Source organism: Hypanus sabinus, chromosome 2 (assembly GCF_030144855.1).
Source record: "Hypanus sabinus isolate sHypSab1 chromosome 2, sHypSab1.hap1, whole genome shotgun sequence".
Lineage (NCBI taxonomy): Eukaryota > Metazoa > Chordata > Chondrichthyes > Myliobatiformes > Dasyatidae > Hypanus > Hypanus sabinus.
The window spans coordinates 162,976,026-162,989,907 of NC_082707.1; the positions used below are offsets into that span (position 1 = coordinate 162,976,026).

At 43.3% G+C, this 13,882-nt stretch overlaps 1 protein-coding gene across 3 annotated transcripts in view; it reads right to left on the bottom strand.

Moving 5' to 3' along the window:
- LOC132385981 (uncharacterized) overlaps positions 1-3,502 on the bottom strand; it is a 50,595-nt gene extending 47,093 nt beyond the window's left edge. For 2 of the 3 annotated variants that reach the window (XM_059958227.1, XM_059958215.1), the window contains exon 1: positions 3,346-3,502. The gene's annotated coding sequence lies outside the window, so the exon portion shown is untranslated. Of the gene's footprint in view, positions 1-2,588; positions 2,721-3,345 lie in introns of those variants that run through there. The other variant, XM_059958221.1, reaches the window with a different exon arrangement.
- Between the last annotated feature and the right edge of the window lie 10,380 nt (positions 3,503-13,882).

Consider the following 13,882-nt stretch of genomic DNA (forward strand, 5'->3'; position numbering starts at 1 on the left):
ACCCTCATATTTACGTAGATTTGCAAAGTTGGTAGAAACCAGAGCATTTGGAGGAAGTCCATGTGGACACAGGGAGAATATGTAAACTCCACACATATGCAGAGGTCAGGGTTGAACATTGGCTACTGGAGCGGTCTCCGCTAGCAGTGCCCCCGATGTAATATGGAGTCAGAAATCCCAAAGGGGCTTAAAAGAGAAAGACATTTCTCCTCATAGGATAACCTGGAAATTCATCTGTTTTAGCTAGAGCAAGGAGGAATTTCTTCTTTCAAAGGTTGTGAATACTTGCAGTTCTCTGCTCTAGAGGGATGTGGAGACTATGTGAATATATGCAATTTTGAGACAGCTGCACCGATATTTACGGAGTTGAACAGGATAGAAAACTTACAATGTTGATCAAGATGTGCAACTGTTCTAGTCCAATTTGCCTATATTTGACCCATATCTCTCCAAACCATTCCTATCCATGTACTGTACCTGCTCAAATGTCTTCTAAATGTTACTTTACCTCTGTCAACAACTTGTCTGCATCGAGCAGCTCATTCCACGCACTCTGTATGGCAAAACTCACCCCTTAGGTTCACCTTATATCCAAGCCCTCTAGTCTTGGGTTCCTCCATCCTAAGAAAAAGACTGACCATTCACCTTACCTATGCACCATCTCATTCTCCCATGTTTTTAAAAAATAAAGCCCTAACCTGCTCAAACTATCACTATAACCCAGTCCCTTAAGTCTTGGCAACATCCTCAAATCTTTCTGCATTCTTTCCTTCGTAATGGCATCTTTCCTATAGTAGGGTGAGCAGAGCTGAACACACGACCCGAAGTCCAGCATCAGGAATGTCTTGTACTACAACATAACAGCCTCGCTCCTCTACTCAGTGTTCTGACTGTTGAAAATCATTGTGCCAAAAGCCTCCTACACCTCCCTGTCCACCTATGACACAACTTCCATGGAATTATGTACTCGTACTCTGAGGCCTCTCTTTTCTACATCACTCCCTAGGGCCCCACTTGTTTGACTTCCCAAAATGCAACACCATTTATTAAACTCGATTTGCTGGTTCCCTGGCTGACTTTCTTTGTAAGACCTGAAAACCTTCTTTATTACCTACAATACCACCTGTTTTATTGTCATCAACAAATTTATTAACCGCACCTTTATATTCTCATTCGAGTTGGTAATACGACAAACAATAATGTGCTCAGCATGAATCCCTGAGGAACACCACTAATCACAGGCCTCCGGTCCAAAAATTGGAACTTACCATCTTCTTTTGCTTCCTACCATCAAGCCAACCTTGTACCCAGTTAGCTGGTTCTCCCTGCGCCCCGTGCAATCTAACCTCCCGGAGTAACCTACAATATAGAGCCCTACCAAAGGCCTTGCTGAAATCTGTTACAGACCACATCTGTAACAGATAAAGGTTTATCTGTTTCTTTATCGTTACTTCTTCAAAATACTCAAATTCACGAGACAGGATCTCCCATGCAGAATTTGCGCAAGACTTTATTTTGGTGAAAATTCTTAATCCTCTTCAATAACCCAAAATATTTTCTATTATTGGTCAATTTCTATGTATCTTAAATGCCATATTTCTAAGAGGATCTACTCATACTTTTTTGGCACTTTGTACTTCAAAGCCAGACCTACAGCATCAACACCATTCACTGCCTTTAACCAGAAATGTAACTGCTTGGACAGAAGCAGGTTAGTTTCTAAATATCCTACAGTAAGTGACACACCTCGACTACATTCCTGTCTGTAAAAAGCACAAATTGAGGTATAATGGTATTCTTCTTACTTGTCCAGGCGAGACAAGAACAGCCACTCACAATCCTCCAGCAAAGAAATTAACTTTGATTGGCTTATTTAATCACTATCCAACAGTACAACGATCCATAGCAAGTAAGTGTGCTCAAAGTGGATTTGTTGCGATTTGTTCCAGTGCTTGTCCTATCACCTACATACACCACCACCATCTGCACGTTATGCTTCACATACTGGCTGGCTCATACACAATATTTTCAAATAGCATTCCAGTTAACCCGGCACCAGATTTCTAACTTAGAACCCAAACACATTCAATAAGCATTTCCCAACAAACTATAGGTGAGCAGGGAAAGGGCAATTTGTATGTTGAATGAGGTGCCAGAGTTAAGTGGTTGAAACAGATACAATAACAAATTTTAAAAGACAATTGGGCAGGTACATGGATAGGAAAAGTTCAGAAGGTCATGGGCCAGGAGTCAGGAAATGGAATTACCCTGGATGGAGCATCTGGGTTAGCATGGGCCAAGAGGACCGAACGGCCTACCTTCGTGAGGCTACCATACAACGTTTTCTTGGTTTTAGTTCAGCTCGCTCTCTCGGCAAAAGAAAACTGATCATAAAGTGATTTTAAAATATTTGTCCATTCCTCCATCTGCGGCTCTTTTCAAAAATAAAGACCTTCGATGACTGGGCTTGAGCGTTGAGATTATTTATGCCCAGCCAGACACACAAAATGCTCAAGTAAACGGACCATTATTTTGCCTTAAACCTAAACCCGAATTTGTTACAAAAATAATTACATTTACCCACTTACCTGCACGCACCAAAAAACCTGACCAGTTGGTAAATAACGTCAGTGTAGTGACATACTCTTCAACCGCGTATTCTACAGCAAACAGAAACCCTTAGATCTTGATCTACTGAAGGATTGTTACCAATCGTTTAAAGCTGTGAACGAGCGTGAACGCGATGGATCGCGGTACGGAATTACTTAACACCCGGAAGTGAGAGGGCTGACGATGCAATTTCATGCAATTGCACGAAGGTGAAATTAAAATGATGATGGTCGAAAACAGACATCATTTTGCTAGGAACTGCCCCGGCCACGCAGACCCCCTTTACACTTGTTCGCTCACCTCGGCTAACCCATGTCGAGATCTATAATGTTTCTCTTCCAACCACTATTTGTCACTTGCCCGGCAGCTTTTACAGAGCAGGAAGAAAATAAGGTATTTCAGATAAAATGAGACATGTAGATACATATCACTCCCGAAACACTGAATGGATTTGTAACCTTTTTGATTGAACTCAAGGCTGTGGGGGCTCTGTAATTAAACTTCTCCAATGTCCATTTTAAAACCTACTGTTTGCGAACGGTCGGGGGGGGGGGGGTGGTGTTACATTCATCCTAAACCCGCACAGCTCTCACTGTTATCCTCACCGACTCCGAACCTGGACAAGTTACCTCCAGTACGGAACAATGAGGTGTGAGGTAACAATTTAACCTGGAAAAAAATCGTCATCATCAGTGACCTGGCGCCGCGATCGCGGGGAAGCAAGTGCTACCGTACCCGAGGCTGACCAAGCGCTCCGTCGCTCGCCGCCGCTGCTTCTGCCCTCTCAGCTGCCTCCACCACTGACTCCTCGCTGCTGTTATGCCCCTCCTCCGCCTCTGCCCTCCGTTCCACGGCTGAGCCTGACAGTAGCGACCGGTGGCCTCTGCCCAGCCCCGCCTAGCGGAGCGCCGCAATTGTTACAATTCCACTGGGTGATCCCGTCCGAGCTTCCAGCGTTTGAATCGTGGTGAATGATTCTAGCCACGTTCAGAAATGTGTCCAATCTCGTCCTATCACATCTATCTTTCTGCGCGAGTCTGATCAGAACAATCGAATCAAATAATGTGGAAGTTTGAAATATGAGATTACGCCAGACAATGGAAATACACAGCAGATTAGACAGTATCCAGGGAGGAGGGGAAGAAGGAAGGGGAGAGGAGGGGAGTGAGAGGGGAGTGGGTTGACTGTTCAACTTGATGATTTAGCAAGAACACCACTTATTCTGTTAGAACAGATTGCTTATAGATAGCAAAGTGATCCGCAAGTACTATTGAAAAGACATTAGTCTAAAATATTAACATAATTTCCCAGTCAACAAGCATTCTATTTGAATAACAGAATTATTTCCAGCATTTCTCCTTGTAATTACACGGATTTACTACCTCATTACCATCAGATTTGTGGCACATTCTGAGGCTTTGCGAGTGGCGCCTGATGTGTATTTACATTCAACAAACATGTAGCAAAGCAATACCATACTCCCATGCACCGGCTAGATACAAGTTTATCAGCAGGTGCAAAAAGAAAAGATGAACGATTAAGTTCTAAGTTTTCCAATCTGTCCCTGGCATTATAAACCTGACAGTGATGCACTACGTCAACACCTGATTGCAATCTGAAGCATCTACCATATTGCATGAAAACTGCAGATAGCATCATATTTTCAACTCCATCTGGGAACTAAAAGCTTTGAAAAGGTACCTAACAAAGTGGCCATAGACTGTTCAGTCATGATCTGCTGCTGTTGCTGCTCCATATCAAGGCTCAACTGGCTGAGCATTCAGAGATGCCCTTCTATACACCAATGTTGTAACCTGTGGTTATTTGAGTCATTATCGCCTTCCTGCCGCTTTCAACCAGTCTGACCTCTCTCATTAACAAGGCATTTCACTTCTGGAACTGATGCTCATGGAATCTTTCTTGTTTTGTTTTTTTGCACCACTTTCTGTAAACTCTTGCGAGTGTTGTGCGTGAAAATCCCAGGAGATCAGCAGTTCCCAAGGTACTCAAACCATCCTGTCTGACACCATGGTCAAGGTCACTTCTTTCCCATTCTGACATTTGGTCTGAACAACAACTGAACTTTTTCACCATGTCTGTGTGCTTTTATGCATTGAGTTGCTGCCACACGATGGGCTGATTTGCATTATCAAGCTGGCGTATCGGTGTACCTAATGAAATGGCCACTGAGTGTATGTGGGTAGGAAATCACCAGCACGGCTGCTGCTCTAATCCCTGTCGGTATCCACCATCTGACCACCTTGCTGAAAGTCTGTTTCCACAAGGCCAAGGCTCCAAATGATTATCATCCAGATATTAACGATGCAGACCAATACATTTTCAGCTCCTTTAGTGCCTCTCCAACACACGTTAAAGCTTAAAAGTGTTTATATGTTAATATATTGTCACATCACAATTTAGTATAATCTCTGGTACACAGATGAATAAGGTCCAAATTTTGCAATATGCCCGTCAAAAAGACTGCAGAGAACCATTGACCCTGCATGTCTCTTCATCACACGTCTAATTCCAAGTTATCATCAGGATATCAATTACCCATCAAGTTTTGCAATTAATTAGGGTAACAAGCTTAACTAATCTGTGCCAAGTAAGTTGAGTAACCAGCGAAAGAGATCCCACCATTAACAATAACAATATCACCCATAAAAAAAGGTCTGATATGTTTGATCTCTGCCTTGTTCAAGAAAGTAACTTAGTCAACACAAAATGGTTTATTTCTCAATTTCTTCTCAAATAGAGTAAAAACTAAGCAGCATAGCCAGCACACTAAGCTATTCCTTTATTAACAATATCCTGGATTTTTTGTCAGATCGCCAGCAGGTGATAAGAGTGGGTTCCCTCACCTTTGCTCCTCCGACCCTCAACACAGGTGCCCCTCAGGGCTGTGTCCTTTACTCTGTGTATACCCATGACTGTCTTGCCACCCACAGCTCCAATTTGCCAATTAAATTTGCTGATGATACTACATTGATCAGCCTAATCTCAAAAAATATTGAGGCAGCCTACAGAGAAGAAGTCACCACCCTGACACAGTGGTGTCATGAAAACAATCTCTCCCTCAATGTCGCGAAAACAAAGGAGCTGGTTGTAGACTACAGGAGGAATGAAGACAGGCTAACTCCTATTGACAACAATGGATCTAGGGATGAGAGCGTGAAAAGCTTTAAATTCCTTAGCATACACATCACCGAGGATCTGTACATACCGGCTGTGTGGTGAAAAAGGTACAACAACCTTGATATTAAATGATCTTTCATTCAAATTACAACAGGGAAAAAGGAAATTTAGTTTATATTCCTTCAAATGAAATATCCCATGCAACCCCTGCAGGTTTGTAAGACCATAAGAGATAGGAGCAGAATTAGGCCATTGAGTCAGCTCCGCTATTTCATCATGGCTGATCCAAATTCCCTCTCAGCCCCAAATTCCTGCCGTCTTCTCATATCCCTTCTAATCAAGAATCCTGACTAATCAAGAATCTATCAGCCTGCCTTAAATATACCCGATTAATTGACCTTACAGCCATCTCTGGCAATGAATTCCACAGATTCACTATTCTCTGTCTAAAGAAATTCCTCCTCATCTCTGTTCTAAATGGACATCTTTCTATTCTGAGGTTGTGTCCTCTGGTATTAGACTTCCCCAACATAGGAAACATCCTCTCCACATCCACTCTATTGGGGCCTTTCAAAATTTGATGTTTCAATGAGGCCTGCTCATCATTCTTCTGAATTCCAGTAAGTTCAGACCCAGAGCCATCAAATGCTCCCCATACGACAAACCCGGAATCATCTTCGTGAACCTCCTTTGAACCTTCTCCAACGTCAGCTCATCCTTTCTTAGATAGCGGCCTCAAAACCAATCACAATCCTCCAAGTGAGGCTTCACCAGAGCTTTATAAAGCCTTAGCATTACATTCTCAACATGCTGAAGAAACTCAGCAAGGCCAGGCAGCATCGATGGAAAAGAGTATTGTTGACATTTTGGGTCGAGATGCTTCATCAGGACTGGAGAAAAGAAGGTGAAGAATCAGAGTTAGAAGGTGGGGGAAAGAGAGGGGAAACCACAAGGTGATAAGTGAGAGAGGGAAAAGGGACAGGGGAATTGTAAAGGAGCTGGGGGAAGGACATGACTGGAAATATAAAGTGTTGTGCCTTCAACCTGAGTGTGGCCTCTTGGACTGACACGTCGGAATGGGAATGGGAAGTGGAATTAGATTGGAAGACTGCTGCGTCGAGCACCTGCGCTCTGTCCGCCAGGAAGAGCAGGATCTCTCATTGGCCACCCATTCTAATTCCGCTTCCCATTCATATTCTGACATGTCAGTCCATGGCCTCCTCTACTGTCCTGATAAGGCCACGCTCAACTCCTTATATTCCATCTGGGTAGCCTCCAACCTGCTGGCATTAACATTGATTTCTTGAATTTCTAGTAATGCCCTCTTCCCCAACCATTCTCCATTTCAATTTCCCTCTCTAACCTTAACTGCCCATCACCTCTCTCTGGTGCCCCTCCCCTGCTTTTTCCTTCTGTGGCCTTCTGTCCTATCAGACTCTCCCTTCTCTAGCCCTGTTTCTCTTTCACCAATCAACTTCCCAGCTTATTACTTCACCCCTCCATCCTCCCAGTTTCACCAACCCCCCCCCCCCCCCACCTTCTAACTCTGCCTCCACATCTTATTTTCTCCAGTCCTGTTGAAGGGTCTTGGTCTGAAATGTTGACTGTACTTTTTCCATCGATGCTGCCAGGCCAGCTGTGTTCCTCCAATATTTTGTGTGTGTTGCTTGGATTTCCAGCATCTACAGATTTTCTCATTTGTGGTTGAACATTACATCCTTGCTTTTATATTCTAGTCCTCTTGAAATGAATGCCAACATTGCACTTGCCTTCCTCACCACTGACTCAACCTGCAAATGAACCTTTATGGAATCCTGCACAAGGACTCCTAAGTCCCTTTGCACCTCAGAGTTTTGAATTTTCTCTCCATTTATAAAATAGTCTACCCTTTTATTTCTTCTAACAAAGTACATGGCCATACATTTCCCAACACTCTATGTCAACGGCCACTTCTTTGCTCATTCTTCTAATCTCCTACTCTTCTGTAGCTTTTCTGCTTCCTCAAAATGACCTGCCTTTCCACCTCTCTTCATATCAAGCACAAACATGGCTACAAAGCCATCAACTCTGTCATCCAAATCATTGACATGTCACGTTAAAACAAGCAGTCCCAACAGTGATCCCTGTGGAACACCACTAGTCACCGGCAGCTAGCCAGAAAAGGCTCCCTTTATTCCCACTCTTTGCCTCCTGCCAATCAGCCACTGCTTTATCCATGGTAGAATCTTTCCTGTAATACCGTGGGCTCATAGCTGGTTAAGCAGCCTCATGTGTAGCACCTTGTCAAAGGCCTTCTGAAAATCCAAGCACACAACATCCACTGATTCTCCTTTGTCTATCCTGCTTGTTATTTCTTCAAAAGAATTCCAACAGATTTGTCAGGTAATATTTTCCCTTGAGGAAACCATGCTGACTATGGCCTATTCTTTCATGTGCCTCCATGTATGCCAAAAGCACTTCCTTAACAATCAACTCCAACATCTTCCCAACCACCGAGGTCCGACTACCTGACCTATAATTTACTATTCTCTCTTCCAGTTATCCTGGCTTACGGCAATTTTTAAAAATCAGTTGAACCAGTTGTGATAGGAAAACACCTAACATGAAACCGTTAAACGCAACATTTACCCAGAAAGGTATAAACCACGTGGGATACACATTTCTTCAAGAGGATGTCCAAGAACCTGAGTTATAGAAACTAAAATCAAATGTCCAAGAGTCTTGATTTTACTTCTGGAAACTCTACATTAATAAAAGATATCTGTGATTAGCCAATTATTAAAAAGGTTTCTACGATTATAATCATAGCATTCAATTTTCTATTCTAAAGTTCTAGCACACAGAAAAATTTCTTCACCTCACAGTCAAAGGATTACAGAGAGATGGGGTTATCCAAGTCAGAGCTCCCTGAAGAGGCAGCGTGTGTCGATAGGGGGCAAAGAAGGTGCATGCATGTTTGTATTTATTAGCTGAGTTCAAAAGTAGTAAATTATGCTACAGCTTTATAAAACTCTGGATTTTTGTATGTCTGGTCACCCCATTATAGGAAGGATGTGGATGCTATGTTGAGTGCTCAGAAATGGTTTACAAGGATGCTGTCTGGATTAGAGTGCCTGTGCACTCTATAAGCACAAATGGCACAAGGAGATCTGGAGAGAAACTATAAGGAGAGATGGCACAAACTAGGGTCAAAGGGAGACTTGCTAAAAGTTTATTAAATTATGAGAGGCATAGATAGACCAGACAGCCAGTATCTTTTCCCCAGGATCAATATTCATTTAGGTGAGAGGGAGAAATTTAAATGGAGATGTGTGGGGCAAGCTTTTTTTAAACACAGAGTGCTGGCTACTAGAATGTGCTGCAGGCAAATAGATAGAGGCATTGCAGGGCTCTTAGCTAGGCACATGAATATGCAGAGAATGGAGGAATATGGATCAAGTGTAGGCAGAAGGGATTGGGTGTTTGGCATACGTAATCAACTGAAGGGCCTGTTCCTGTGCTGTACTGTTGTATGTTCACATGGCTTTAGAGCGTACTCCAGGAATGAAAAGGAAATAGGCTGTGAGATTGGAGGTCAATGTCAAAACAGGTGCTTTACCCCTGTGGTTGCCAGCTGCTATTTTGAGTAAATCTCTTCTTTTTCCAATACCCAGCTGGAACATCGACGATAGACAGGGTGTGATGCTGTTTCAATGGGAGGAGAGTAACTCTGATCTTTTAAATGCTTCTGCTTTCATGCTTCCTGGTTTTGTTTAACAGACAATATTAAACTATGCATCCACTTTAATAATTTTTTTATAGATTTTTCAGTGTAATATATAGGAATATATGAGGACTCTGTCCAAGGTTTCAACTCAAATTGCATCATGGCTACTTCAGGAACTGAACTAACTAAAGCTGGTAATTTTTTGGCTTTTACCAGATAAAATAGTCATTGAAACAGCTGGGTTGTCAAAAAACAAACTGACTCACTAATATCCTTCAGGGAGGGGCATCTTCCATCAGCATTTAGTGTGAAATGCAGAGAGAAATCCAAGAGAGAGAGATGGGTTCATAATGGAGAGTACTTGGGAACCAAACCATTTAATTAAAACTCGAATGACTTGGAGGGTGACCCTGTTCAAGGAATCCTGTTTCAAATTCCAATACATCAGAACTACATTAACAACACTTTTGCAAATTCTCAAGGTCTTTGGATTTCTCCGTTTTTCTGGAGCTTGCCAAGAAAAGCAAAGCAAGGATACTGTAGCAACTTAAGATATGATAGGGAAATATACCAACAAGTAGTCAAACACGTAAAGTAGTTTTCTTGATTTGTGCACAATACTTTTGCTGAGAAATTCCTTTGAAAATCTGCAGATGCTGGAAATCCAAGCAACACACAAAATGCTGGAGGAACTCAGCAGGCCGGGCAGCATCGATGGAAAAAAACCACAATGTTTCAGGCCAAGACTTCCACAGGACTGGAGAAAAAAAGATGGTGAGGAGATTTAAAAGGTGGTGGGGGGAAGGAAAGGTAGGAACACCAGGTGAAAGGTGAAACTGGGAGGGGGAGGGATGAAGTAAGGAGGTGGGAAGTTGATTGGTGAAAGAGATATGTGGCTGGAGAAGTGGGGAGTCTGATAGGAGAGAACAGAAGGCCATGGAAGAAAGAGAAAGAGAGTGCCAGAGGGAGGCAATGGGCAGGCAATGAGATAAGGTTAGCGAGGGAAAAGGGGATGGGGAATGGTGAAAGAGGGGAAACTAATTTGGCAACTTTGGAGGTTACTTTGACAGTTTCACAAGGTTGCAGATCTGTCTCCTGTTTAGTCTCGTCATCTAACGAAGCTGCACAGTTGTTGTGTATACTGCTTCACTGTGGGCCTCAGATGAGAAGCAAGACAAAAACAATGGAAGTAGCAGCGGTAGAAAGAGAAACTACAACAATAATGTCAGGCTACTAATTTCACACATCCTCAGCTCCATGGGAAGGAATGAACCAGTGGAGGATGAAGAGGCAAATAGTATTTTATGAACACAAGAACATGTAATAGAAACAGGTCTGCCCTGCCATTCAATATGATCAACATTCCTCAATCTTTACTTTTATTTATATTTATCTATTTCCACCTTATTTACATTTATACATTTATTTATATTTATCTGACCTCTGGGGAGCATGGGAGGAGTAGCACCTTTAGATGGGGGGCTTGTTGCACTCCTTGGAGTGGCTCGTCATCTATTGGTCCCCACCAATGCCCAGCTTTCACCTGTGGCTCCTCGTAGCTGTTTGCATGTGACAGCGGCCACACCCCGGGCAACGGCTTCGAAAGGCCGGCTGAACCAGGTGAGGGTAGCCAACGGGTCTGAAACCCTCGGTGAGATAGGAATTTGCTCATCCCAGCATGTGTAAACTGCTTCGGTGCATCAGGCGGAGGAAACTTTGGGTGTTAAACGCCTCAGAAGGTGTTGCACCAGCGCATTGTGGAGTGCGTAGGGCGCGGCCAAGCACTTAAGAAGACGCGGCCATCCGATGCAGCCAAGGAAGTTGCCAGACTTAGCGATTCTTCGTGCCACTGGATCCTGGCTTCTGAGGCCGAGAGAGTGGGATCGTCTCCGAGCAAGGCTTTTCCACTTTAATACCTTTCACGCACTGGTTGCATTGTGAGGGTCGGCAGGTGGTGCAGTGAGATCAGCGCCGGGCTCGAGAACGGAGGTTCCCGAGTTCGATCCAGTGACAGGCTGCCCCCGAGCACGCTCTCCATCCCTGACGGGTTGATATCGGGCTCACAACTTGGCCTCATAAAAAATACTGTCACTCTGCACAACATAGTCTTCCTTGGACCCAGAGAGTCAACCATATATCTAACCTCCACCATTCTCTGAGACAGAGATTTCCAGAGATTCACTATCCTTGAGAGTAAAAAAAATCTATGCTTCCTCAACACGATCAAATGGAATTCAGATTCTTCCAAATAAGGATTTTGGTCAAGTGATGCTGAGATTCACAGAAAATTGGAACAAGACCCAATTGTCATGTTTTTACTAATAGTTATGAAAGTCACCATTTCAGCTTCTTTGTCTCTGAAAGCAGATACTTGCAGGATATTGACAATCATATATTATAAGCAACTGTGGTGCACAAACATTAAGCTGCTAGATGAGTATCTATGAAGTATCAATCCGGAGCTCTGAGTACAAACCTTACCAAGACAGTTATGGAATTTAAATTCCTATTGTATTGGATCCCAACTTCACCTGTGCAAGGAGAGAGCTGGCCATGAGATATGGAGTGCTGAGTAAGGGCTGTGCTTTGGAAAAACGGTGAGAAATGGACTGTAGCTCCTTCTTCCATTTTCCCTTTAGCCATCATCTGTTGACACACCCATATTGGGCAGCATGGTACTATAAGGCACGACGCATTACGTTACCAGTGACCCAGGTTCAATTCCCACCGCTGCCTGTAAGGAGTTTGTACATTTTCCCTGTGGCCATGTGGGTTTCCTCCAGGTACTCCGGTTTCCTCCCAAAGACCTACTGGTCAGTTGGTAGGTAAATTGGTCATTGTAAATTGTCCATGATTAGGCTGGGTTTAAATTGGGGGATTTCTGGGCACTGCAGCCTGAGGGGCTGGAAGGGCCTACTCCACACTGTATCTCAATAAATAAAATTAATATTTCTCTGCTAGCAATAACGTAATGAACACCTTTCTGCAGATCCCTAGCTTTCTTTGGCAAGCAATTATTTTTAACAAGTACAGTGACATGCACTTTCTTCCCATCTAAGTGACTCCTTCCCAGTTTGAAGGAATTATGGAAGATAAGGGCTATGGCATTTTAAATGCCATCATCTCAAACCAGGTATGCCTTCTGACTTAAACATTCCAGAGTCTGAACAGGTTGCCACCACTCCCATTCTTGGCAATCACTGGGAAATCTGATAAGGACACAGTAATAAGCAGCTGAACTGAAAAGCACTTAGAAACCTACGTCACTTTAAGGTTTCAAACATGTCACACGCCACTCCCTTCTTCTACCTCACCTGAGAATTCACATTCCTCAAGGGAGTTTGGGACAGACGAGAAATACTAACTGATGCACCATCAATAACTCACACTGAGACGTAAGGCGAGATCTCGGCTTTTATTGACTGGAAGAAGGAACCAGGAGTGAGTGTCCATCATACTATGTCTTGGAGACTGAGGCCGAGCGTCAGGCCGCAGATCGCCTTTATACAGGGGCCTGTGGGAGGAGCCACAGGAGCAGTCAGCAGGGGGCGTGTCCAGACAGGCACATAGTTCACCACACTAACTCAAAAACACGTTTAGAAAATAACATTGCAGTTATGATTCTCTTTAAGGTCACGATGAGGAATAGAACGAATACGAATTGATATCTCGCACTGAAGCTCTTTCCAACAACTTCTATATATAGATATATAAAATAGTAAATTATTCGAATGCAATTCACAGGAGTATTAACAGGGGAATTTTAGCACTGAGTTATGAAATAAATCATTCAGTCAAAGGAGCAATAGCCTGGAGCTTTAAGTGTCATGGAGAAAAGAAGAAAAGGGGTAGGCCACTTAGAACAGAGATGCGGAAAAACTTTTTCACCCAGAGAGTGGTGGATATGTGGAATGCTCTGCCCCAGAAGGCAGTGGAGGCCAAGTCTCTGGATGCATTCAAGAGAGAGTTAGATAGAGCTCTTATAGATAGCAGGGTCAAGGGATGTGGGGAGAGGGCAGGAACGGGGTACTGATTGTGTATGATCAGCCATGATTACAGTGAACGGCGGTGCTGGTTAGAAGGGCCGAATGGCCTACTCCTGCACCTACTGTCTATTGTCTAAAAGCGAGATGGAGATGTAAAGTATTGAGAAGGAATTCCAAAGCTTAGGTCTTGGCAGCTTAGGTATGGAAACTAAAAAGAGAACAGGGAGCGGTGATCCAGAGATTTTAAAGCAAGGACAGAAATCTGAGAATGCAGCATTGACTAAGTGAGACCCAGTATTACTTAGACTTGCAAGGTTGATTGAGCTGGAAGCAAGTTAAGACTAAGGACATTGAGTTTAGCATTATCCTAACTTTATAGAAGCTAAACAGTGTGAAGCCATCCAGGACTGGAATAACTAATTTGAGAGATAATGGAAGTATA